This window comes from Bombus huntii, chromosome 13 (genome assembly GCF_024542735.1).
Source record: "Bombus huntii isolate Logan2020A chromosome 13, iyBomHunt1.1, whole genome shotgun sequence".
Taxonomy (NCBI): domain Eukaryota; kingdom Metazoa; phylum Arthropoda; class Insecta; order Hymenoptera; family Apidae; genus Bombus; species Bombus huntii.
Window position 1 is genome coordinate 10,539,762 of NC_066250.1, and position 15,658 is coordinate 10,555,419.

At 36.5% G+C, this 15,658-nt stretch overlaps 1 protein-coding gene and 1 long non-coding RNA gene across 2 annotated transcripts in view; one reads left to right on the forward strand and one right to left on the reverse strand.

The window, feature by feature from the left end:
• Positions 1–15,658, forward strand: part of LOC126872666 (serine/threonine-protein kinase fray2-like) — a 306,704-nt gene that overhangs the window by 239,728 nt on the left and 51,318 nt on the right. The gene's annotated exons all lie outside the window — the stretch shown is intronic.
• LOC126872700 (uncharacterized) lies at positions 10,224–14,654 on the reverse strand. Its single transcript, XR_007692138.1, has 3 exons — positions 14,414–14,654; positions 11,877–11,974; positions 10,224–10,671 (listed from the first exon to the last, which is right to left on the reverse strand). It is a non-coding gene; the product is annotated as an uncharacterized LOC126872700 (long non-coding RNA).

Here is a 15,658-nt window from a genome sequence, read left to right on the forward strand (position 1 = left end):
TCACGGGCCGACGCTCCAAACTAAACATACGGAATAAAATTACCCTCTGCAAGACCGTAATAAAACCTGTCTGGACTTACGGAATCCAACTATGGGAAACAGCAAGTAACTCCAACATTGAAATACTTCAACGCATCCAATCGAAAACACTAAGATCCTTAATAGACGCACCTTGGTATGTTACCAACGAAACCATCTATCGCGACCTCAAGATACCCACAGTCAAAGAGGAAATAGCAAAATATAGCGACAGATATAGCAAAAGAGTCAACAAACACCGAAACCCCCTAATCACTGGACTACTTGATACGACGGACCAGATTCGCAGGCTGAAGAGGCACTACCCGCTAGACCTAAACGCTAGATTCATTTAGTTATCTAAATTAAGTAATATTCACTTATTTATAACTTACTTATAAATTATACTTATCTATAATAAGTATTAACTTATTATAAATAATCAGTCATGTCACTGCGCCACGCCAGAAAAATTACTGAAAATTCTCAACGCGAGAATTGATTGTAATTTCAATAAATAAATAAATAAATAAAAAAAAAAGGCGGGACGACCGAAAGATCAGAGTGTGCGAGTCGAAAAGTGTGCGTGTTGCGAGAGTCAGAGCTAATCGAGTCGTCGAAGAGTAGAGTCGTTAGAGTTAATCGAGACACCGAAGAGTAGAGTCGAGAGAGAGAGAGAGAGAGAGAGAGAGGGAGGGAGGGAGGGAGAGAGAGGGGGGAGAGAGAGAGAGAGAGAGAGAGTGTTAGTTTCGTTGTGACGAGAGTGGCCAAATAACTGTAAAGTTATTTGATATAAATACGAGCATTGCATTTGGTTTCCGTTAAATAAATATCGTTTTCTGTCCAATTTATATTTGTATATTCAATTTAACATTAATAAATTGTAAGCAATCGGGAAAAGATTTCTATCTTTATTTTCCGATATTACAATACTCCCCCTAAAATCATCCAAATTAGTCTTGAATAGTCACGCCTAGAGCTCTAAAGTGCATTGTAAACCAGAAAAAAATAAAGTTTCTTTTTTTTTTTAATTTCTTTTTATTTTACGTGACACCGGCATCGATTATTTCGGCAAGACAAGTATCAAGTTCATCATTGGGAGAATGAATAGTGTCCGATACATAAATTTAATCAAAGAACAAATAAATAATCATGCAGAACGCATTTCTGGACCTGATTACACCTTTCAACAAGATAATGCACCTGTACACACATCAAGATTGGTCCAATCATATTTTAATGAAAATAATATATCTATTTTGCCGTGGCCTGCACGCTCCCCGGAACTTAATATTATTGAAAATTGCTGGGCAGAACTTGTTCACGGGGTATACGCGAATGGAAGGCAGTATCAACACGTACAAGAATTAAAAAATGCAATTGTACACGAATGGGATACGTGAAGTCAAAATTAATCCAGAAACTATATAAATCGATAGCAAATCGTACAATAGAAGTAATAGAAAATAAAGAGGGATGTACCCATTATTAAATAAGTATATACGTTTGATAAATAATTATTGCTAGTTACAATTTATGTTGATTATTATTTTCTTATTTTACATGTGCTATCATTTCATTCGTAGAATAAAACAATCTTTTTTTGATACACACTCATAATATTTTTAATTATTTTCAACGAATCGCATATTCTGAGCTCATAATGTTTTGATATTATACGTTACAGACGAAAAACTTTACACGCATCATTGAGAAATTAAAGATAGCACATCTGGGCTATCTCTTTGACGAGGAGTGGTGGAATTCTGTAAAGAGATTGGAAAGCGATATCGAAATTTTGTTACAAAAGGTTGGCTCGAAAATAGGGAGAAGTGCAAGAATCGTATTCGAAATACTTTTCTGCGGACTTACATTTTGCGGAAGCAATTTGTCATCTTCGGATTTTTTCCTACAACGTGAACTAGGTTCTTATCTGCGGACTGTCTTTGGACTTAAATTTTGTATTCCGTTATCTGCAGATTTTTTATGAAAGACAGATGCGGATTGTCTGCAACACATTTCTGGGTCCAATTGTCTGTCAGTTTAAACGAAATTTTAAACGATGCGAGAGACAAAGCTGCGATTGAGGCGACCGTCGCGCCATGTGGACACCAGAGAGCACCGTTTCTCAGAAAGTTTGAAGGAATTCTTTCCCATACGCAAACGCAGAATAAATGATAAACTCACGATCTATCTCACTATGAAATTTTCGGATTTTTATACTATATGCTTATATAGTATATTATGCTTACATGCTACTTAACTGAGGAATTATGCTTCACGGACAGAACATAACAAAAAGTCTATGTGTAACTAACACATATGTTAAAAGACAGTATAGTGAGATCGGGCTAAAAATTCTTTTAGAATTAATCCTTTTAGAAACAAACATTTGACACTACTCTTAGTCCTCGCATTGCCAGTACGTGAAAACCGAACATCTAGATAATATTTTACATCTATATATACTCAATTTTGCAACTGCCTCTTAATGAGAATATATATATTTGTGTTCTGGTATGAATTCGATTTAACTTATTTTAAATCCTAACATTCAAGCCAGCAATCCGTACAACCTGGCTGAGCGTCCTCACACGACAGGATTTTAGCGCTCAAATCGTGTCAACTTTTATTAATCAGTTACAAAGCCAAATCAGTTACAAAACATTTCCCCAATTTCGCATTAGGTTCGTTCACGAAGTTCTAAACTCCTGCGTTTCGCTAACCTAGTATCAGGCTCATCCGTGAATGTTTTCCGTACATCTCTAAATATCTGGAGACCCTGATTTCGCATCGAGTTTATCCTTATAAACAGTAATCCTAGCGGCTTTCTGATCTCGTGCGAGGTCCGTTCCGCATATTTGCTAATATATTGAAACCGTATTTCATAAAATACTTCCGTACATTGCATTAAATACTTTCATAAAATACTAGCTTGTCGGCCTCTCGCACTGCTCAAAGTGCTCGTAACATATTATATATCTAATAATATCTTTTTTAATATCTAAAAACAAATAATACTAGCAAGTGTTTGTTTTGGGATATTGCGTGGACATATTGCATGTTGATATATATTGTAAGTGTATGTGGCGGATCGGTATCAACAGGACACCGACAGGTCGAGGCATCAACGCGGCGCAACACCTCCTGGGCGATCCGCGGGTACCAACCGCCAACACCAGAGGGCTACGACGACAACGAGTCTGTCTATCTCGCTAGCGGTCGAATATACGGGCGAATGGTACAAATATCGCACCTAGCGAGACTCCCTCTACGTCTAAGGCAGGGACTACCGGGTATAGCCTTACTGACGAGTCCATCGGTAGTCTCAGGACGAAACGCAAAACTCTCTTTTCATCCGCCACATTGGTGACCCCGACGTGATGGAAGATGTCGAAGCAAAACGCGCTATACTTACAGCCCTGCAACCAATCCGCGTGCCTCCGATGAAGCCGCAGAAGATATCATTCTGGTTCTCCTTATTGGAGAAACAGCTCAAGGCAGCGGGAATCGAGATAGATATACAGATAAAGCTCCTGCTCGGGAGCCTCGAACCAGAGTACTTGGAGCGACTGGAGCATGTTGATTTGGATTCCTCTGTTGAGTTAGTCAGTATGACCGGTTAAAGGAGGAGCTGATACGGAGTCTGGCCGAATCCGACAGCGAAAGGATAAAGAGGCTAGTAGAGAAAGAGGTGATGGGCGACTATAAGCCGCCCCAATTCTATGATGATCTGAGGAAACTGGCCAAGTCCCTTGGCGTCGGAGCAGTTCATCCTTACTCTATGGAAAAACCGGCTACCCGATCGTATACGGCGAGTAGTTTTGGCGGTTATCGACGACACGAAGCCATATAGAATAATCTAGGCCGCGGATAAAGTGGAGGAAGCCTGTTCAGGAAGTGATCAGTGGGAGTCATCGAAAAGTTCATCGATCGCTGCAGAAGCATTCGGACGCATAAGAAGTATCTACGGAGATTTTGTCGAGAATAACGTGTGAAGGATAGATCGTTTCGAATATCACGAAATAATATAGACAAACTGTTTTTGTGAGCAATTTGTTAAATATATATTTTGTGTATGGAAATTAATTCAACACAAAGCACAAGTTCAGGTACGATATATCTCACGAAATAAATACGCGTTATCTTCGAGAAACTCCGTAGATACTTATGCGTCCGAATGCTTCGGCTGCGATCGATGAACTTCATGCCCGTAATTTCGTCTGTTTATTTATACTGGTCGGGGGACAGTCGGAAAATTTGAACTCGACTGCGTTTGACGGCTGAAAGTAGCGGCGACATTGTTTTGCTCGGAGTTCATTACTCCTTACAATACCTGTGACCTAACGGTCATGCTACTCCGAAACAAAACAACAACAGGATTTGAATTGTCCTGCTCGCGTACCGCTACAAACGTGTATTTATTCCGCGTCTGTGTATCGTACTAGGACTTGTAATTTGTGCTGAATTAATTTTCATGTACGAAATATATTTAACAAATTACATACGATAATAGTTTGTCCATTTTATTTTGCGATACTTGAATACACATATCCTCCACATGTACTAAAAAAATATCGTACAAAAAATTTGTAATTACTACAATAAAACTATTAATAAATGTTTTTACATACATTTCAAAATAACGTCCTGAAACCTGTTGTTTTATGTCAATAAAGATATAAATTAACGCTTCTTTGATTGTATCATAATCTGAGGTATAAGAATTGGAGGACTAAAGATAATAACTATTCCCTTACTTTGCATTTATAAACTTATCGTTACGTAACACTTTTTCATCTTCCTTATGCAAATTGTTGCACAAAATAAATTTGCTTGATTAACAAACTTAAATTATTCAATTATATTGTCATGTTATTGATTTCGCGGGAACATTCGTGTCAATGTTGCACTTACACGTTACACCGACGTTTCATGAATATTGCATTCTATTTCTTCAGGACAGACCTGGAATTTGTTTCAATACATTTTACCATCGTGAAAGCTTAAAATTTAATATTATTTTTATAAAAAAGTTCTTCCAATAAATATAGCATATTCCATTAAGAGAATCATATCGTGCTATATCTAAAAAGATGGATTGAAAACGAATGAAACTACATTAAATTCTGATCCTATAAAAGTGCTAAAATATACGGGGTGGTTGGTAATAGGTGGTACAAGCGGAAAGGGGGTGATTCTACGCGAAAAAAGAAATCGAAAATATAGAATAAAAAATTTTCGTTTGAGGCTTTGTTTTCGAGAAAATCGACTTTGAATTTTCGCTCGGTACGCGTGCACTTTATCACTTCTCGTTATAATGGATCTCACTGTCTCGATGGAAAAATTAAAAAAAAACAAAAAAAAATTTTTTTTAATTTTTATTCTATATTTTCGACTTCTTTTTTCGCGTAGAATTACCTCCTCGCTTGTACCACCAGTTACCAACCACCCTGTACATATAAAGAACCAAAGGATAGACCAAATTAAAGGTTAATAGCTATTAAGAGAATCGTAACAGAATTTTTATTGCAAGTGAGACGATCGTCGGTGAAGGTGCCCACAAGAAATACTCTTGATTTTCAACAATAACGTTCATTAAACTCTTAACAATTAACAACAAATAACGATTAACTACGATTAACGATTGACAACGGTTAACGATTAACAACGAACAAATAACAATTAACAATGACCATTAAGAATCAATAACCCGTTTCTCTGATTGTGTTGGCTTCGCTTAACCTTTCGCACTTCGTAGCTCGGGGCAGAATGAATCTTTTGGTTCAAAGCCAAACAGATTCCTTCCTTTGTTGCTTCTCGATATCCCCACTACGCGCGCGTTTATTAGACGTCCGCGACGGTTGCCACATATGCATTCTTCCGAATATTCGGCGAAAGAACCTGTTACGTCGCGTAACACTCTACCTAGCCGAGGCCACACACCGCGGGCAATATGGCAACCAGATGTCTTCGGATACTCGCAGCGTATCCTCCATAGTTTCAAGGACCTTCCATAAATTTCATAGATTTCCTAGAAAAAGTCCTTCAAACAAAACAAACATCTGGTTCGGAAGAATTTCTAAAGACTATTGTCTACCACGGCGAAAAAGGGAAAGTTAGTTTTTGTCATGTACGCTGCAACTTTCCTCCCACTAACCACTTTCCCTCGAGGGCGGTTAAGACCCTTCGTTGAACCAATTAAAAACGAAGCCTATTTCCTCACTCTCCTAAATAACATCGGCACCAACAAATCCGATGGTCCCGTGCGCTAGACACACCCATCCTTAGCTCTCCTCCGAGACAGCATCGTCTCCCAAGAGTACTGTTTTTGCATCCTTCGAACGGTCAACATCCTTCGAGCGGGTATACACACCCGCAGATCACTCAGTCACTCATCTCGTACATACGCACCAGTGTAACTATCCTCGTTATAAGTTGTGGAATAAACGGTGAAATATAACTTACTACTGTGTCATATTCATATCAACCACCTCTGTTATCCTAACCGAAACAGGGGAACGACTACTTCGCGGCGTCGATTCACCGAATCGTAGCGAGAATTTACGCCTCTCGCTGACGCGTTTTCCTCGCGACTGCGTCTCTCCGCGAACGGTCGTAACAGAACCGTAGGCATATCGATGGCACATTGGGCCTGTCAAGCTTTACGCTTTGAAGGTATAGTGCTTTGTGTCGCGAAGCCGTTGGAAATTTCCGTAGTCGAGTGCCGCCACACAAGTAATCCTTGAGCTTTGCATTAAAATCAATCATATATTCCATTAAGGGGGTATTCTAGTCTAGAAATTTGAAAAAATCGGACATTTTTTCATATTTTCAAAGTTTAGACATTCAAGAGTATATCCTCAAAGGGATTTTTCAAAATTCCAATTATTTACCGAGTTACAACAATGATTTTGGTGACGCGGCAAGTAAACTGGTCCAACCGGAACAAATCGAACAATAGACGGTAGACGTTGCGAATGCATGAAAGTTTGTCTTTTTTTTATACGTGGGGAAATCATAGACACCCCTCTTTCCCCGCTCTTGGAAGCGGCGAGGTAGTGTCGGACTATACCGACTAAAACTCTACGGTGGACCGCCCGACGCTCAGCTGGAATGCCCCAGGACCTCTTTCGAATTGCTGCTGGAGCACTCCTGCGTCTTCTCCTGCCTGAGGGAGTCGTTCCTTGGTTTGGACATTGGGAGGGACCACCCCTCTTAACACTATCCCCTGAGCCGTCGAGGATGTAAGTTTGTCTGCAAATACCTTATTAGAACGATGTTTGGGTTCTGAAACTCAGAATAATAACGATTCGTTAAATTCTTTGATATGGACTTTTGCTCCGAAACACATTCATGCAGGAACGCGGATCATTGAAATTGCTACTTTTCTCGCTGTTAGTATTTTGAATGAAGGTTTTATACCCATTTTAAAAATATTGGACGTTATGGGAATTACGATTGGTCCAGAAGCCATGCGTTTGTAACGTCAATTCATATTAAAGGCCGGATGTGTGCAGGTCTTCACCGCGTACCCTCAATTAGCCCAGGGACCCACCATAAACTTAAACTTTTAGTTTATTATTTTTGTGTTATCTGTTTATGGATGGTCCTTGAAACAACCCTTAGGTTGTTATACGTCCTTACTAATTACGGGGAAAGCAGATAGTTACCTAATGGGAAAAACCCAATACTTGTCTAACGAAAAAGCTGGTTTTTCCCATAAACAATATTACCTACTAGCCACGTTGGTAGGAGGCTTTCTCCTCCTATCTTCATTTATTAACATGACCTATAACCAATTGGCATCGTGGATCGTTACCCTCACTTTTCTTAACGGAAGGTGCGAACAGCGAATCCGCGTTGTTAATTAAAAAGGCCACACCCACACCGAGCTTTCCTCCGTAATGAGACGAGAACACCTAGGGAGAAATAGAAAAAAGACCATCGAACAGTGAACATCTCTCCGATCAGTGTAAACATGTGCCAGAAAATAAAGACAGTAGTTGTGTTACGACTCAGCTACTTTATTTCATCAACCTACCCTTAAATTTACGTGACACGTTCGCTGTCAAACGGGACGAAACTTGGATCGAACGTTCTGAAATCCGAGTTTCGGATGGTTCAAGGGAAGCCGCCAGGACTGCTCGTCTACACGAAAGAACTTCAGAGAATGAACATTTTGAAGTGGAGGAAGGCCCATTGTATGGAGCAGAAATCGCTGATTGAAAGTATGTAAGTATACCGTACCATTATACGAGTAAAACTGTCTAAAACTACTTAAAACTTCAAACGCGTTTTTCTCGAAACTACTTTTTTCAAGCTTTCAAGAACCGATTTATTTGAAATTTTATGTGAACCTTCCCTATACATCCCTCTATGTCGCTTAGCATATTAAAGTCGAACATTTTAATTTTTACTATTTTTAAAAAATTTGAAACTGTAAAAAAAAACGTGAAAAACTTTTTTTTCAAACGGCCGCCATTTTATGAAAAAATTTTTTTTATTTCTCCGAGGTAAAAGCGATAGCGACATTTTTACTGATTAAGAATCCGTTTGATTTTTTGTTTCAGATGACCAGAAGAGTTAGGAACCATGCACGTGTCGCGTAAAATAACACACACAAAAAAAAAAATAAAAACAAATTTAAGATGAAAAATAAAAAAGAAACTTTATTTTTTTTCTAACACGTGGTTTACAATTTGCTTCCGAGCTCTAAGCGTGACTTTTCAAGACTGACTCTTACAACTCGACTTCCGATCGAATTCGGTTATTTTTCTTTTGTCACCCCTCACTATCACCACTGTCCTCGAGTTTGTTAGGCGTCCGCGACTGTTGCCACGCACGCCTTCTTCTCGAACATTCGGCGGAAGCACCGTGGGGATATTGATGGTTCATTAGGCACTTCGCTTCAGCGATATATATTGTTGCCAAGTGTCGACACCTTTATCTCCAGTTTTGAACTGAGCCGGTCGTGACACAAGCAAAGATTTATTTTAGCCATAAAGCGGAAACGAAAGTGAAATATGCAAAGAGTTATAAATATTCAACCCGATGAATTTAATACGAAAATTTTTATCTTAATTATACAGTATGTACCACACATCGGTGAAACAATAAATCATCATGTAATTACGCAACCCTGTAATAATAAAACATAGAAAAGAACTACATTAGACAAAATTCATCGATTTTGTGTTTATGGTAAAATGATAGTGTTTTAAAAATTTTAAAATATCCGTAAGCTAAGATAATAACTAACATAAGCTAACCTATGCTTTTGTAAATAAAACTCTAAATTCTATTATAAAATGTTTAGTTTAAAGAACGTTTAAATTTTAATTTCACCAAATGTAATACAATGAGAAAAATACAAACACATGAGTATTGCCCTGAATTTTCCCTTATTCCTCATGTGCAAACTCTTACAAAATTAAAGCTGAAATATCTTTTAAACAAATCACTCTTTGACCTAAATGTCTTGTAGATTAGGCATATAAAAAAGTTCGTAGTTCTATTTGCAAAAATGTAGATGATAAGATATTTAAAACGCCATCACTTTCGGAATGAACACACCGGAAAAGAGCTGTGAACACACAATAGAATTCTTTTCTATCCTTTATTGTTTCAAGATCATAACTTGTGTAAGTGGTGTGGGATGATATCCTGTATATTAACACATAATTAATTAATCGTAGTTTTAATATTGATTTAATTTGTTGTCCTCTAGTTGTTAATCTTTTTTGTTTTCTTATTTTTTATTTAGTTCGATGCGATATTATACTGCGATATCGAAGTACGTAACTGTCTTCCTTAGTTAAAATGTTCTATATAGCATTTTTCCATTTTTCAAGATATGTTAAAATATTTGAAGGATTGTTTACCTCTAAAGTAATGTTGTCTGGACAGGTTTCTATCAAATAATAACTGAATACTTTAGATTGGAAAAGGAAATTCAAAGATGATATAAAGAAAATAATGAAACCTCGTTTTTCTTTAGTTTCAAAGTGATAAACTAAGAAAAAGTCTTCACTGAACAATTTGTAATTTGGAATATCATTCAAGTATTATTCATTGATTACATTTTCATTATTCTTCTAAATTACTACGTTCTTGAAATGATTAAATATTAATAGTGTCATTATAAAATGTAGAAAACAATCATACTTGAACAAAAATAAACAATCAGCATTAAACTCTGTGGATAATAGTAATGTGAACTGTGGTGGTGTTTAATGTAAGGTGCCAAAGAAATACTCGGCGATGTTCAACAATATATTTATTCAATAATCTTCGCCTTCAGGTCGTTTTGTACAATTCTCGTTTACCGCTGACTTTCTCGCTTCTCGATTATCCTCGTTTCTCTGTTAAAACTCGAATCTTCTCACTTCGCTTTTTAAACTCGAATGTCTCTTTTAACCGATTCGTTTCTTTTGTTGCCCCTCGATATTCCCACTACGCACGCGTTCGTTAGGCGTCCGCGATTGTTGCCGCGTACGCTTTCTTCCAAATTTTCGGTGGAAGGACCGTAGGGATATCGATGGCTCATTAGGCATGTCGGCTTTACGCTTCAGTGATATGCTTTGTGTCGTGAAGCCGTCGGAAAGTTTCGTCGTCGAGTGTCGCCACAGAACAATATCATAATATTAAATTCTGTAAACACAATATAAATATTTTTTAACGCTATATTTTACTTTATGGCCTTTATTTTTTTAATTTTCGTTTTCTTCTACGAGTTTCTATATAAAGATATTTAAGAAATTATTAAGCGAATAGAAATCTAATTCCCTATTGACTGCTCATATGATTAAATACTTATAACATGTCTTATTTCATATATCTTATTATTATATTATTTTGTATGTCCTACAATGTCCTAAGTATCCACTATGTCTCAAAATATTCATTAAATGGAGATTATAATAAAGTAACTAGTGTACTTCATTTCAATAGACTGAACTTTTTATGTTACTGCAATTTAGACTTATAGTTACGATACTTTTAACCAGTACTTTACTCGCTTCTAAATTTGAATTTTTCTTTCTCCAGACCAATTTAAACGGCAAGAAAGATATAAAAAACAGTACGAAAGAACATTTTACTGGCTTCTATGATTGTCAAAGGTTTCATTATAATTGTCCGTTTTATAAAGATTCAGTTGGAACCGTAAAATATAATTAAATATATTTTTAATTAAAGTTGCTAATTTTACTATAATAATTATTCATCTTAGGAAAATTTTAATGTGAAGAAAAATATTGATAATCATTATCAAATAGGTCTATTAAATTAACACATCCGCGCCGAAGCAATTTACACAATATGCCGCTACTGATGACGGAGGTAAACGACACGTCATGTATGTATATATTGTAATATCGAGGACGAGGGGCCTGGGGGGGGGGGGGGTCGTGCGAATTATAAACAAGCGGTTGCTGAGCATGTGCATGATGGGGCTTAAACAAAAGATATGAGGCTAATACAAAAAACAAAGGATTGCTAAGGGACATAAACGAATTAACGGGAGTTTGAGTTGAGAAGCCAGAGAGTGCGGATTGCGTTGTCGAAATAGTGTTGTTAGCATTGTTGAGAGAGAGTTGAATCTGTGCTGACGAGAGTTGTTAATTAATTATAATACGTTGTTACGATTAGTTCATGTTAAATAACCATTGTTTTCTGTTTAACCCATTTATTATTAATAAACTAATTTTTATATTTAAGACACTACAATATAGAGGAAGAAAACAGCACCCACAAATTGAATAGATTAGTAAAGATGAAACTTAAAAATTTCAGTTTCATTTCCATTGGAACTCATCCTTTATATTTGTAAATTTCATATATATGTATATACATACCACTGTGATTGGCATCCTGATACTTGTCGACATACAGAGTGTCATATTCTTCAGATCGATTTCTTTCCTCCACACTGACGATCTACTTCTATGTTTCTCTGAAACAGCAAAGAAATATATAATAAACATAAAGAAACTTATACAAAAGATTTGTAAATCACATAAAATAACTGAATAGTGTGCTTAATTATTTATTTATTTTTTCGACGGAGCTTAGAAAGTGTCTTTGGTATCAGAAACTACCACAAAATATACAAAAAATGATTTTTCTTATTTTTCCACTGAATTGTATATTAATTTTAATGTTTTTATGAATTTTGCTGCTAATGATCGTTGTCAAGGCTATTTATAATGATATATGCGAGTACATGAAATAAAAACCTTTTATGAAGTAGACCAGAAATAGAAAACATATTTTCATATTTGTCTATGACAAGTGTTAAAAAGACTTAGAGGGAACAAATAAACACTTAGCGACTTTTTTTTACGTAGCATTACGTATGTTATACGAAACATTTTGAAATTTCATTAATATTGTACCTAACTATCATAATTGTATTGATAAAATTTTAAATGACTATAAAAATGTACGCAGAAGTTACAGGTTATGTTTAATATAAGTATATACATGTTTCAGAGAGATGACAAAAGTATTTAAATAGACAACAATTCACAATGTTAATAAATCTCAGTATTTAGTGACACGGCCTTTAATATTTATTATAGGCTTCAGATGACGATTCATAATGTATATCAATTTTTTACTAAATACGTATAAGTTCATAGGAAATGTCTTGTAATTTCTATATACATTTTCAGACTGGGTTCAAATTTTTTCAATAGAATCACATATACAACCATATACATATACCATATACATCTAAAAGTTTTTTATGGCCAGTGTACGAATACTTTTTATACAGATCTCGGAAAAGAAGAAAGGTATCTAAGTTTGGCATGTATACTTTTCTTCTTTCTTTTTTATGTACGTTTTTGCTGACTTCTCCGAAATGGCGCGATCAATTGGGATGATTCTTTTCCCATCTTGTACGGCATCTTATTCCGTTGGTCCAGTTAGATTAATTTTCTCGATTTTGTCATCGTGAATTATTCTCTTTTTTTTTGCAAAAATCCGTTTCTTTTTTTTTGCTTAAAATAACTTTTTATGTATGTTCATCTATTACTTCGATTTGGATTATCTATTGGAATGAAACCTTGTGACAATAAAAATCATGTTACGCTGGCCCTGTAATATCGATCATTTCACTAAGAAATTTGAAATAAAAAATTTTTTACCAAGAAAATATTACGGACTTCGAAGAACACTAAAAAGCATGAAACAATTTCTATTTTATTTGTATTTTATTTAGAAATGCATGCAACGAAAGTTAGATTACCGATTTTGTAACTAAACAATGTATTAAATATATTTCAACCTTTTGCAACGTGGGGCAAAATTAAAAATACTTCTAATATATAATCTATTTCAATTTCTAATTGCATAAAATCACTGACGATTGGATCTTAAATTGGTGACAAGCTTTTTTGTATATATAATTCATATATATTTGTCGGAGATAAGAGGACACCGGTGCCTTCCCTCTGAAACCTCGGGTAAATCCATAAAAACATTGTAATTAAAATCTACAGTTGTAATTAAACGATTTGCCGTCACTCTACCCAATTGTATTTGTTTGAGACTTGTGACAATGAGCTTGGGTTCAAGGCGACAATTAGTCGCAGAACGTGGCCGCGGTCAACGGGACGAACTCTCCATCTAACAAAAGCATTGAGTAACCCTATAGCTCTCCTTAAAAGAAAGATTTGTAGCAACCCGTGGCAGTAAACATTCCAACGGTCTCTGTCCCATAGCTCGCCACACGCAGATCCTATTCTCCGGGCAGGATGTTTACCAGATGCCGACGCGTCTCCGCAGTACGTGATCGGCTAGCCCGAGGACCGTTATAAACACTAATATCTAATTACCTAAAATCCCTCAACAGATACACAGGCTTTGTCCCAGTTACAGGAAGACAGGAGAGACCTATTTTTCCACGAACGACGTCTCCCACTAGCAACCTTCCCTCAAGAGCGGCTAGCATCCTTTTCTAACTACCGATATGGAGATTGACCAATTAGCAGCAACGTCAACTTCCCTTCCTTTCCGAACGTAGGATGTCCCCGACGAATCCGATGATCTCGTGTCCTTAGACACACCCCGTCATAGTTTTCCTCTGGGGTATCACCGGGACGGAAAGTCATTCTCTCTTGCGGTCTCATCGACAAAAAAAGAGATTAACGCCTTACGGTCAGTGAATATCAACACAGAATCCGACTTAGATTTTTTTTGCGAGTGCGTACGACTACCGTCCCGTTGTCCGCGGACTCGTTATCGAACCTAAGCCCTTTGTCACTAGCGTCGCGAGTGTGTGATCATTGTGAGTTTGTGTCAACTCTGTAACAATTTCGTGTGTGTCAATAAAAATAACTTCAGTGTAAAAGAGAAAACATGGATAGCTTCAGTGAAGAATCCTTACCTGTCCCAAGCCCCCGCCACGAGGACGACTCGGGCCCAGATTCGGAGCTTGACTCGACATATTAATACATGGAGGATAATTTGTATCCGCATGGATACTAGCGACGTATTTCAATTCGCACACTATCAGCACATCTCTTTGGTCACTCTGTATTATAATATATTGCAATTTAATGCAACTAAATACATATTTGCTGAAATTTAAAAATGAAAAACATTTATGACATTTTGCGCCGCCTTCGAGAAAGTTGCATATATATATGTCGGAGATGAAAGGAAAACCGGAGCCTTCCCTTTGCAATTTTGAGGAAGCCTTCTAATGCTTTAGCCTAGATTTTATCATAGCTGTAATTAAGCAATTGTCATTTGTAATTGTTTGATATTTGTGAAAGCGAAAGTGGTCGCCGAACGTAGCCACGGTCACGGGATAAACGTTTTGCCTGACGAAGGTGTGGATCGGTTGTATTGTTCTCCCTAGAAATCACATAGAATTGTACTTTAGAGATGTCGATATAATGGGACACACGTTGTATTAGGAATCAATCTCCAGACAGAAACTGCCTAGCAACGGCGTTTGGATCATCTCGATGCTTCCAAAGAGTATACAACAAACTTTTGACAGAAACTGCCTAGCAACAACGATTGGAACCTTCTCGATGCCTCCAGCGAGCATATAACAAACAAATGCAGTCGTATAGCGAAAAAGATTTTCATCAGATATTCATTCGTGTGATCGCCTTGGAAAGTGATACATCGAGCAAATTACCGAGTGTCTCAGCAATCGTATTTTTGTGTTTAAAATTATTCTACGCATAGTAAAGAGTTATCCCGTTGACCGTGGATTCGTTTGAACCCCGGAACATTGTTAATAGCGTTAATTAAATTCATTATTCGTAAAACCTATCAATCGTTAATCTCATTATTCGTTAAATTTATTATTCGTAAGACATATTATTCGTTCCTCTTATTATTCGTTAAACTTATTATTCTTTAATCTAATTATTAGTTAAACTTATCGTTTGTTAATCTTATCATTTATTAAACTCATTATTCATAATATTTTGTAAAATCTTGTTTATTCGCGTAAATATATTCTCTGTTTCGTAAAACAATGGCTAATTCAAACGAAGAATCGTTACGCGCCTTAAATCCTAATGATAACCCGACATATATTTAGTATGCTGGTTAGTTAGTAAATGGATAGTTTAACCGTTGTTGTATATGTGTCCAAACAAAATACAAATAA